Below are 10,075 nucleotides of genomic sequence, written 5' to 3'. Positions count from 1 at the left end.
GTGACGGAGTTTTGAAGTTGAATGACCGGTTATGTGTGCCTGATGTAGATGGTCTTAGGAAGGCCATAATAAAGGAAGCTCATAGTTCGAGGTACTCTATCCACCCAGGTGCTACCAAAATGTATCTAGATTTGAAAGAGTTGTATTGGTGGAAAGGCATGAAGAAACAAGTAGCAGATCATGTGGCTAAATGTTTAATTTGCCAGCAAGTCAAAGCCGAGCAGCAGAGGCCTGGTGGCCTAGCTAAAGATATAGAGATACCACAGTGGAAGTGGGAGATGATTAATATGGATTTCATAGTAGGTCTACCTCGCACATACCATAAACATGATTCAATTTGGGTTATTGTAGACCGACTGACAAAGTCCGCGCATTTCCTACTAGTAAAGACGACAGATTCCGCAGAGCAGTATGCGCAGTTGTACATTAAAGAAATAGTCTGATTGCATGGTACTCCAGTTTCAATCATATCTGATAGAGGCCCTCAGTTCACAGTGAATTTTGGCAGGCATTTCTGAAAAGATTAGGTACCAAGGTTAATTTATGCACCGCTTTTCATCCACAGACCGATGGCTAGGCAGAAAGGACCATTCAGACTCTCGAAGATATGTTGCATGTGTGTGTTATAGATTTTGGAGGTAATTGGGATGATCACTTTCCACTTATAGAATTTGCTTAAAATAATAGCTATCAGGCCAGCATTGGCATGGCTCCTTATGAAGCGTTGTATGGGCGGAGATGTAGGTCTCCAGTGGGTTGGTTTGAACCAGCAGAGGTTCCGTTGATTGGTCTAGAGTTTGTTTGTGAGGCCTTGGAGAAAGTTCAACTAATTAGAGAAAGACTTAAAGCGGCTCAGAGTCGTCAAAAGTCATATTCTGACAAGAGCCATCGTGAGTTAGAGTTCATGGTTGGTGATAAGGTATTTTTGAAAGTTTCACCAATGAAAGGAGTTATGAGGTTTGGTAAGAAAGGGAAACTTAGCCCTAGATTTAACGGACCTTATGAAATTCTAGAAAAGAAAGGAAATGTGGCTTATAAGCTAGCGCTACTTGTTGAGTTGTCCTCTGTTCATCCTGTCTTTCATGTGTCTATGCTTAGAAAGTACATTCATGATGAGTCGCATATAATACCTGCCGATACCCTAGAAATTAAAGAAGGTTTGACTTATGAAGAGGTACCTATAGAAATTCTCGATAGACAAGTAAGAAAGTTGAGAACAAAAGATATAGCATTAGTAAAAGTTTTGTGGAGTAATCATGATTCAAAAGAAGCTACGTGGGAGGTCGAGGAAGATATGAGGAAGAAGTATCCTTATTTATTTGAGTAACAAGGTATGTGAACCTAGGTTTGGCTTGACATTTATATTTCATATATTAAATACAAGTTAGCAAGTGTTTATGTCCTTCCTATATTATATTTTGTTGTTGTAGTGATTTAGTTTATGCCAGAGTATATTTAATTCATTAAAGTGATTTACTTTTGCTAAAGTGTTGTGCTTTAGATTCTTATTAGTTATTGTGGTACCTCCTTGCCGGAGTGTGAGTAATTAATTGTGGGATGTTCTTGGAGGGAAGGATACCGGGGGTCTATTTGGAAATAGTCTCTCTACCCTAGGGTAGGGGTAAGGTCTGCGTACACACTACCCTCCCCAGACCCCACTAAGTGAGATTATACTGGGTTGTTGTTGTTGTTGTTGTTGTATGGTGCCTATGAATGGCCTGTTATGGTATATTTAGTTGTTGTTGATGTAGTTGTGGTATTTGTGATAGGGATATTTATTTGGGTAGTCCAATTTACAAGGGAAACTCTGCCGAAATTTTTGAAAAGGGAGTTAGCCAAAATTTTGAGTCCCTTGGAAAAGTGAGTAGTGCTAAGAAAACTTAAGAGGTTCAAGGACCTAAGAAATGATTGTTAGCTTAAGAATAAGGCCCTAGCAACATTCGAGGACGAATGTTTTTAAGGAGGGAAGATTGTAACACTCCTCAAATTTATAAAAGTTTCAAGATACACTAATTATAGAACTAAATTATTATTATTACTATTATTTTTATCTTGCCTATAGTGAAATATATATATATATATATATATATATATATATATGTGTGTGTGTGTGTGTGTGTGTGTGTGTGTGTTTGTGTGTGTGTACATTATAAATAATTAGATATACAATTAGGGAAATATTAATAATTTTAATATTATTAATTATTAAAAGTGAGTATCATTAATTATTAGTTAAGTCAAAAAAAAAAAGAATTGGAGGACAAGCTTAAGCCCATAAAGGGCTGATGAAAGAAAAAGGCTTAAGGCTTTAAAGCCTTGCCTTTGACGTCAAAACTCAAAAGGGTCCAAAGAATAAGCAACAGAATACTAACACACAAAAAAAAAAACAGAACGCTGATCTGTTTATGCAGCGAACGCAGGAAATGAAAAAAAAAATTCTAGGGTTCTTTACAAATCACTAATTCTTAAACTCAGGTATGTGAATTTCTCTATTATCAATTACCCCACAGTTGTAATAGGTAATAATTGAATAGTTAATTCCTTTCTTCCTCTATATCACCAATAAATCTCATTTTTAGGTGTTAAACTTTATAATTAATTAAAATGCATTGGTTGTTGTAGAATCAATTGTTTGACGGGTATAAATTGGACTGGGGTCTACGTATTGGCTCAAAGAGTTTTGAGGTGAGTTGATAACCCTTTACTAAAGTGGTTTAACTCACAAAAGCACGCATACAAGGTGTTTGATGAATTGCTTAAAAGAGTTTATATTTACTTAATTGGAGCGAGTGAGTACCTATTAACTTAGAATTGTTCTAACAAAAGTTTAGATGATTTATTATGATATATGTGCATAAATTTTCTGATTTTTATGTTATTCTTATATGCTATTTTCATGTTGAAAATTTATGAAGAAGCAAGAATGTTTAGAAATACTTTTAGATGTTTATTTCATTCTTATGCCATGCTTTACATTTAAGGATAACAGTATGAGTATGTATAGGATGTTCCAGAAAGGATTTAGACTTGAAAAGTCAAAAGAAGAAGTTTTAGAAAGAAAAGATTTTTGGGAGTATCCTCTATTCTGAGAAGGGGTCATCGTCCAGGCCGAGGGTCCTGACCAAGACGTTGACTTCCTGAAACTACTTGTGCCAAAGTAGGGAGCACACGAGCCGAGGGTCTCGTTGCTGAGAATTTACTTAGCTAAGCTAAGGTATGATACATGAGCGCTGAGAACCATGAATCGAGTGACACCTCGTGGATTGGGCCTATTCGATCAGGTTGGGATCGAACCCGCGCCGATCACACGGTGACTAAGACAGAAACATGTCAGGATAGTTGGAACTCCCAAAGTATAAAGTGAAGTATGTTTTTTTTAAAAGAAAGAAAAAGAAAAGAATTTCTTTTAGAATATTCATAAACTGCTATTATGCAATTATATAGAATTATTCTTATAAGCTTTATGTTTTACATGCATTTAGAACCTTTTCTCGTAATGTATATATTATTAAAGTCTCGCCCCCTGTGTTGAGACTCACTGAGTACAATGGATGGTACTGACGTTCTCTTTTGGGAACCTACGTTGGTCTGCGATACAACGTAGGAACCGGATTTGCAGGTGAGCAGGCTACGAGTTAGGACTTCCTTCTCTTCCAGTGCTATTGGTGAGCTCCGCTTTTGTACGAGTTAGAGTCATCTTTATTTAGTTATTTCTTTGTTACTTAGAGAACTGGCCAAGAAATCTCATGTCCTGAGCAGTGCGTCAGTTTATCAGTAGAGGCTTCATAGACATAGTCGTTGGGTTAAGATTCAGATGTTTTTGATAATAACTTAGCAGTATTTCATTGGTTACTATGAATAAAGTTTTGGAGTTAATTTATTTAAATGTTTAAATTAATCAAAAGTATTTGGTTAGAGTATTGCCTTGTTGCATATAAAGTTTGGAGTTATAATAGATTTGATAAACAGAGATGGTTCGCTCGGTCATGTTTAGTGATCGAGTGCCGGTCCCGGCTTGTTCAGAAAATGGGTCGTGACATAAAGCATGAATATAATATAGGGCCCTATGACTTTCAGGCACAATGTTCTGTGCTTTGAAAAATGAAAATATTTTATTAGGATTTTGCATCTTTGTAGTTGCTGCAGGTTCTGGGCATTTCATTCAATTATTATATCTCAAAGTTTAGCTTCATCTTGTTATGCTAAAAAAAATAACTTATGACTTAATGCCTTAATATATGATTCACAGTTGTAAAAGTGAATCTTGAATCTCAAACTATTATTGACTGCAAATTTTGAACTTCTAGAAAATGTGAATGCAGTTTGGTCCGAAAGCTAGCAGGTGACTCTTTCATTACCATGCTCACAACTTTATTTTCTATTGACATAATTAGTTTACTACATACAGATATCAGTACTAACAAAATCTTTGGATTCCTCTTTGTTTCTATTAGCTGTTGTGCTTTTCTTGGATATGCACCAAAGATAAGGAAAGAAACTATTAAAAATTCCAACTTTTGTGTCTCTTTGTCAATCTTTGCCCGGTCAACACTCAGAGGGGCTTCACAAAAGCTTTTTCAATGTGCTATTATCTTTCCAGCAGCTGACTATTGACTAGAGATGGCACCAGGGTGGGTCACTCTGCTGAGGCTTTACTTCACAAAAAGTTTAATCCACCCCATTGCCAAGTCTACAATTGATTAGAAGACTAACAAAAAAATGACTGACAGCTAAATTGACATCACTAATTGTGTCTGATTTTCATATATGTGCATATTGGGGGGAGAACAAATGAAGACATCAGTTGTTATTCTTTCTTTTCAGTGGTTAAGATGCATCTTGCAGCATTGATATCCACCTATTTTCAGGTTTTAATTTCATTTTCCATTCGTTAAGAAAGGGCGCATTGATGAGCATTCGCATTTGTGACAAATGGCTTTTACTTAATCTTGAATCTTCTATTGCAGATTGTAAACTACTTAAAGATGTTCAACTTCATGCAAATACAGTTTCGCAAAATACCGGAGCTGCATATTTAGCTTGAAGATGTTTCTTCCCTCTTCTTTTTTTCGACCAATAAAAATTTAACCAACTTGTAGTTAAGATATCTAAGTACTTGTACCAACCAACTATTTCTAACTATTTGAACCGAGTTAGAATACTACTAACATCGAATCCTCACATTTGTTTGGTCATTTTGATTGAGTATTATATTGAAACACTGCTAACCCCCGGGCAGAGAGCTAGCATAGGTCTTGCGGGTTTGGCCGAACCCAGTAACTTTTATCCAAATCCTGTATTTGTTAATTGAATATGTATAAATTGTTAATTTAGAATCAAGTAACATAAACGGGCTAGAATTCCGATCCCATAAGGTTCAAATCTTGGCTTCGTCTCTGGCTAACCCTAGATTACTTAATTAGTGTCAGTTCTATTTTTTCACATCATGTAAAAAAAGAAAAAAAGGAAAAGGGGAGGTGGTTTCTTTCCTATTTTTGGCCTAGTAAAGTAAGATAACATGCTTCCCTTAATAATTACACATATTATTTTTTAGAAATCAATAAATATTCCACCAACTCCAAGACTCGTGATGATTTTCGTTCACCCAAGACTGTGCTGAAGTTTTAAATAATACAAAGAACGAATTCTCCTCATTGGAAGCTGTTGGTTGTACTCTTTTCTCATAAGAAAGCTTGTGTGCACTATGTTCTAAGAAGAGGCAAACCAATGATACATCATGGGTTGCTACTAAAATACATCAAATGGCTTTTGGCAGCAAAAAACAAGTGATAATTCAAAGGTATGGACATATTGTGTCCACTTCAGTATTTATAAGCTGTCCTCTCCACAAGTTTCCAGAACCTTCTCCCCTCTCTAATATATTGCATCAGAAATTTAAAGAGATACTCATATCATGTTTCGTCTCTTAGAATATCACTTAATCGTAGAAATTGCGAAGGCATGAAATACCTGTAGGTTTCGTGCTCGTGTGATTCTCGTTTCTGAGTAGGTCGTATTGAAGCATGAGTAGGTGGCACAACAGTTTGACATTGAAGGCCTCTTCGTGTAGTCACCCAATTTGTTGAAGTCCTTCAGGTTGGCTGAGAACTTTTAATGTCTAGTTTCTGTCTTTCTTTTATTTTGCATACGTTGCAAATACTTGATAATGATTTACTTATCCATTTGATATGTTAGGCAGCAGCCTTGAAACTATGAAATTCTTGCTGAAATGAAGGAGCAGAATTTGTAATTATTGAATTTTTTCATTGGAGTGTGCAAAGTATTATAGAGTGATGAGTCATTTGGAGTAAATAGTCTGTACAATTTGGAGAAAGTTGTGATAAGTGTATTATGTACATATCGAACAAACTTTGCATGAATAAATTGGAAAAAACAAAAACAATCTTAACTTCTGTGAACATTGGAGGAGAAATTTACACAGCAGCAAAACTAGAAATTAGCCAAATTCTCCTCATCTTGGGCCTGATAGGATTGAAGGTAGTAAAGGAGTTGAATCTGAAAAAGTAATATTTGGTAATTTACCGACTGTTTGTGGATTAAGGAAGCTATAGTCCAGATTCTTTTCAACATCCAAAACACCTTCCATTGCCTTGACCACCATTGACATTGACGGCCTCTTCGTGTAGTCGCCTTGTAAACACCAGGCAGCAATCTGCATCGTCTCTATAACTTCTTCTTTGTAAGACTGCTTATCTTCGCTATGCTTATCAATAAGATCCACCAATTGCCCTTCCTCTGCCTTTTTCTTGAATAAGTTCAACATTACCCTTTGCTCTTCGGACTCGGATGCCACAAAATGTCTTCTTCCACTCAAAATTTCCAAGATCACAATGCCAAAGCTGTAGACGTCTACCTTTTCTGTTATAACTCCAGTAAGCCATTCAGGAGCCAAATAACCAGGAGTGCCTCTCATCGTAGTCATGACTTGGCTCTGATTCCGATCAATTAGCTTTGAAAGCCCAAAGTCAGAGAGTTTAGCGTTATGCTTCTCATCTAGGAGTATGTTTGGGGGCTTAATATCCAGATGTAGAATCTTTTGCCTGCATTCTTCGTGAAGGTAAGCTAATCCTTTGTGTCTTGAATAATCTTCCGCCTGCAGTTCCAATCAAGAGTAAGCTCTTGTTTCCCATGGTAGATCCATTTTTCAAGTGATCCATGGCTCGTAAACTCATAGACTAAAAGCCTATGAGACTTCTCAGCACAGAAGCCAATTAATTGTACCAGATTTACATGATGTATGCTGCCGATAGTTTCAACCTCGGCTAGGAATGATTTTTTGACTTGGCCTATTCCGTCAAGGCATTTCACTGCAATCTTTGTGCCATCTTCTAAGCATCCTTCAAAAACTGACCCAAATCCTCCTTCACCGAGCTTCTTTGTAAAGTTCTCTGTTGCAGCCTTTAGATCATCGTAAGAAAATCTAGTGGGCATTCCCGGCACGTGATCTAGATAACTCTCCTCGTCTTCAATGGCTTTTCTCCTCTTCCAGAATATGAAAGCTGCAATTGCAATTATGATGCCTAAGATGGCAATTCCTATGACAGAGCCCAGTATAGCACCATTAACGCGCTTTTTCCCATTTGCAGCAGCTGGTTCAGCTTCGACCTGTACTTTTATAAATGCATAGGAATCGTACCTTGTCCTTTCCTTCTCATTATTCATTAGTGAAAAGATCTCGGATGGTAGGTAGCATTCCCCCATGGAAGAGTTTAAACCACTACGAAATAAAGCAGCTTTACAGGAACAGTTCCTCAAACATGTATCTTTACAGGTATTCATATCTGTGTTTGTAATATCTGCAGTAAATGCAAAGTAATCTACATCTTGTAGTTCCAAAAACCTGTGGTTATTTATCGCATTACAAGTCAACCTTGTGGTCTCAGAACAACCCAGATTAGCTTGCCTATCATTTATCTGTCTGAAATAGCTTGTTGAATTAGAGCTTGATTTGGGACAACTACATTGCCTCCCTGAGCAAATGCCATATCTACCACAGACGACGGGGTAATTGCACTCCCCATAAAAACCTGTCAGGAGATCATCCACCTCTTTCCACTGACGTTGCCACTCATACACTTTCAAGTATCCGTTAGACTCCAGTTTCATATATTGAGCTGAGGATGCTTGAGGAATAGAAACCAGTTGTTGATTGTCAAAAGTCCCACATCGGTGGGTGACAATTTGGGGTTGGGAATTTTTCCCTATAAAAGGAGGCCTAATGTTTAGGATTTAAACACACCTCTCATTTGTCTTCTTATCTTCTTAAGACATTTGTATCTTCTCTCTTTAGTATTATTTCACTTGTATTTTTGGAGTGGAATAAAATATTAGTTGTGTCCGAGGAGTAGGCAAAATTAGCCGAACCTCGTAAATTCTGGTGTTCCTTTTATTGTTGCTTTATTGTCTTATTTATTATTTGGTGGCTGTCATAATTTTTGGTATAGTAGTTGTGACTTATTCACACTATATACATTTGGCTTCCGCAACAATTGGTATCAGAGCCAAGGTACTGTCTAAGTATGCTCTCTGGTTGCAGCATATTCTAATCTTCCACATCAGAAAAGATTTATCTTGGTAATTGTGTCAAGGTTTTGTCTTAGTATGCTTTGTGGTTGCAGCTTAGTCTGATCTTCCACACCAGAAAGGAAATAATTTTGATTTGTATCGTCAGCTATTAAATAATATTCGTGTCAAAATGGGAGACAATAAACAAGAAGAATCTACATCAAGTGTCAATAATACGTCATCATTGACATTTTCGCTTATGACAAGAATTGTGTCAAATGCGAAATTTGCGGTAGAAATTTTTGACGAATCGTACCTTGTCCTTTTTCAACAAGGGATAGATCTTGCCATTGAAGAAAAAAGACCAGATGTTATTGGAGTAGAAGATTGGAGAATTATCAACCATGTTGCTTGCGGTACCATTCGATCCTACCTTGCTAGAGAGCAGAAATATCAATACACAAAGGAAACTTCTGCAAGTAAATTATGGAAAGCACTGGAGGATAAATTTTTGAAGAAAAACAGTCAAAATAAATTGTACATGAAGAAGAGACTGTTTCGCTTCACCTATGTTCCTGGTACCACAATGAACGAACATATCACCAGTTTCAATAAGTTGGTCACTCAAAATATGGATCCAACTTTTGATGATGGTGACTTGGCCTTGATGTTATTGGGGTCACTTCCTGATGAGTACGAGCACCTTGAAACTACTCTACTCCATGGGAATGACGAAATTTCTCTCAGAGAAGTTTGTTCGGCTTTGTACAGCTATGAACAAAGAAAGGGAGAAAAACAAAAGGGCGGAGAAGGAGAAGCACTGGTTGTGAGGGGTCGTCCTCAAAATCAAATGAGGACAAAGAAGGGAAGATCCAAGTCAAGATCTAAACCCAGCAAAGATGAATGTGCTTTTTATCGAGAAAAGGGGCACTGGAAGAAAGACTGTCCGAAGTTGAAGAATAATGTCAAACATAACAATGGAAAGGCCATTATGGATTCAAATGTAGCTGATTGTGATGATTCAGACTTCTCATTAGTTACAACAGAGTCATCAACATCATCAGACGTATGGTTGATGGACTCGTCTTGTAGCTATCATATGTGTCCGAAGGAGCCTTTGTGAATATCAAGCTTTGATTTCTTAGACTTCCGTCAAAACCACCATATCCAGCTACCTCCTCTAATGTAGGAGTAAGCTCGAAGTCAGAGAAACGAAAGACATTGTGAGCAGGGTCCCAAAAAGTTACTAACGCTGCAATCAGATCATCACGGGGTTTAACTTTCATAATGTCCGAGAGATTTCCCAAATGCTTGACGACCCATTTTTTACCATCTTCGCCTAAATCATACCACCACATTTGAAGTTGAAATAGAAATTCTTCTGTACTCGTGGACGAGAGGCTTTGTGTGGTGCTCATTTTGTATCTGAAATTTAATTTTAATAAAGTCAAAATTCATTTTGAAAATTTATACTAAAAAAATCATTTTCGAAAATTTTTATTTATTAAATACCTTTATTTCAAGATTTAAAACTATTTTTTTCTTTTTT

General features: G+C 36.8%; 1 long non-coding RNA gene and 1 pseudogene across 2 annotated transcripts; one reads left to right on the top strand and one right to left on the bottom strand.

The window, feature by feature from the left end:
• Positions 1 to 2,288: 2,288 nt before the first annotated feature.
• Positions 2,289 to 4,961, top strand: LOC107830398 (uncharacterized). Of its 2 annotated transcripts, XR_012695738.1 has the most exons (4): positions 2,289 to 2,475; positions 2,623 to 2,685; positions 3,605 to 4,631; positions 4,798 to 4,961. It is a non-coding gene; the product is annotated as an uncharacterized LOC107830398 (long non-coding RNA). The 2 variants fall into 2 exon arrangements; XR_012695737.1 differs by having other exon boundaries at positions 2,313 to 2,475; positions 3,605 to 4,961.
• A 6-nt stretch (positions 4,962 to 4,967) lies between these two features.
• On the bottom strand, positions 4,968 to 8,520 carry LOC107830399 (G-type lectin S-receptor-like serine/threonine-protein kinase SD2-5; annotated as a pseudogene).
• Positions 8,521 to 10,075: the final 1,555 nt, after the last annotated feature.

This window comes from Nicotiana tabacum, chromosome 10 (assembly GCF_000715075.1).
Source record: "Nicotiana tabacum cultivar K326 chromosome 10, ASM71507v2, whole genome shotgun sequence".
NCBI lineage: Eukaryota > Viridiplantae > Streptophyta > Magnoliopsida > Solanales > Solanaceae > Nicotiana > Nicotiana tabacum.
Note: the sequence above shows the minus strand (reverse complement) of the source record. Positions and strands in the feature narration are given on the sequence as shown.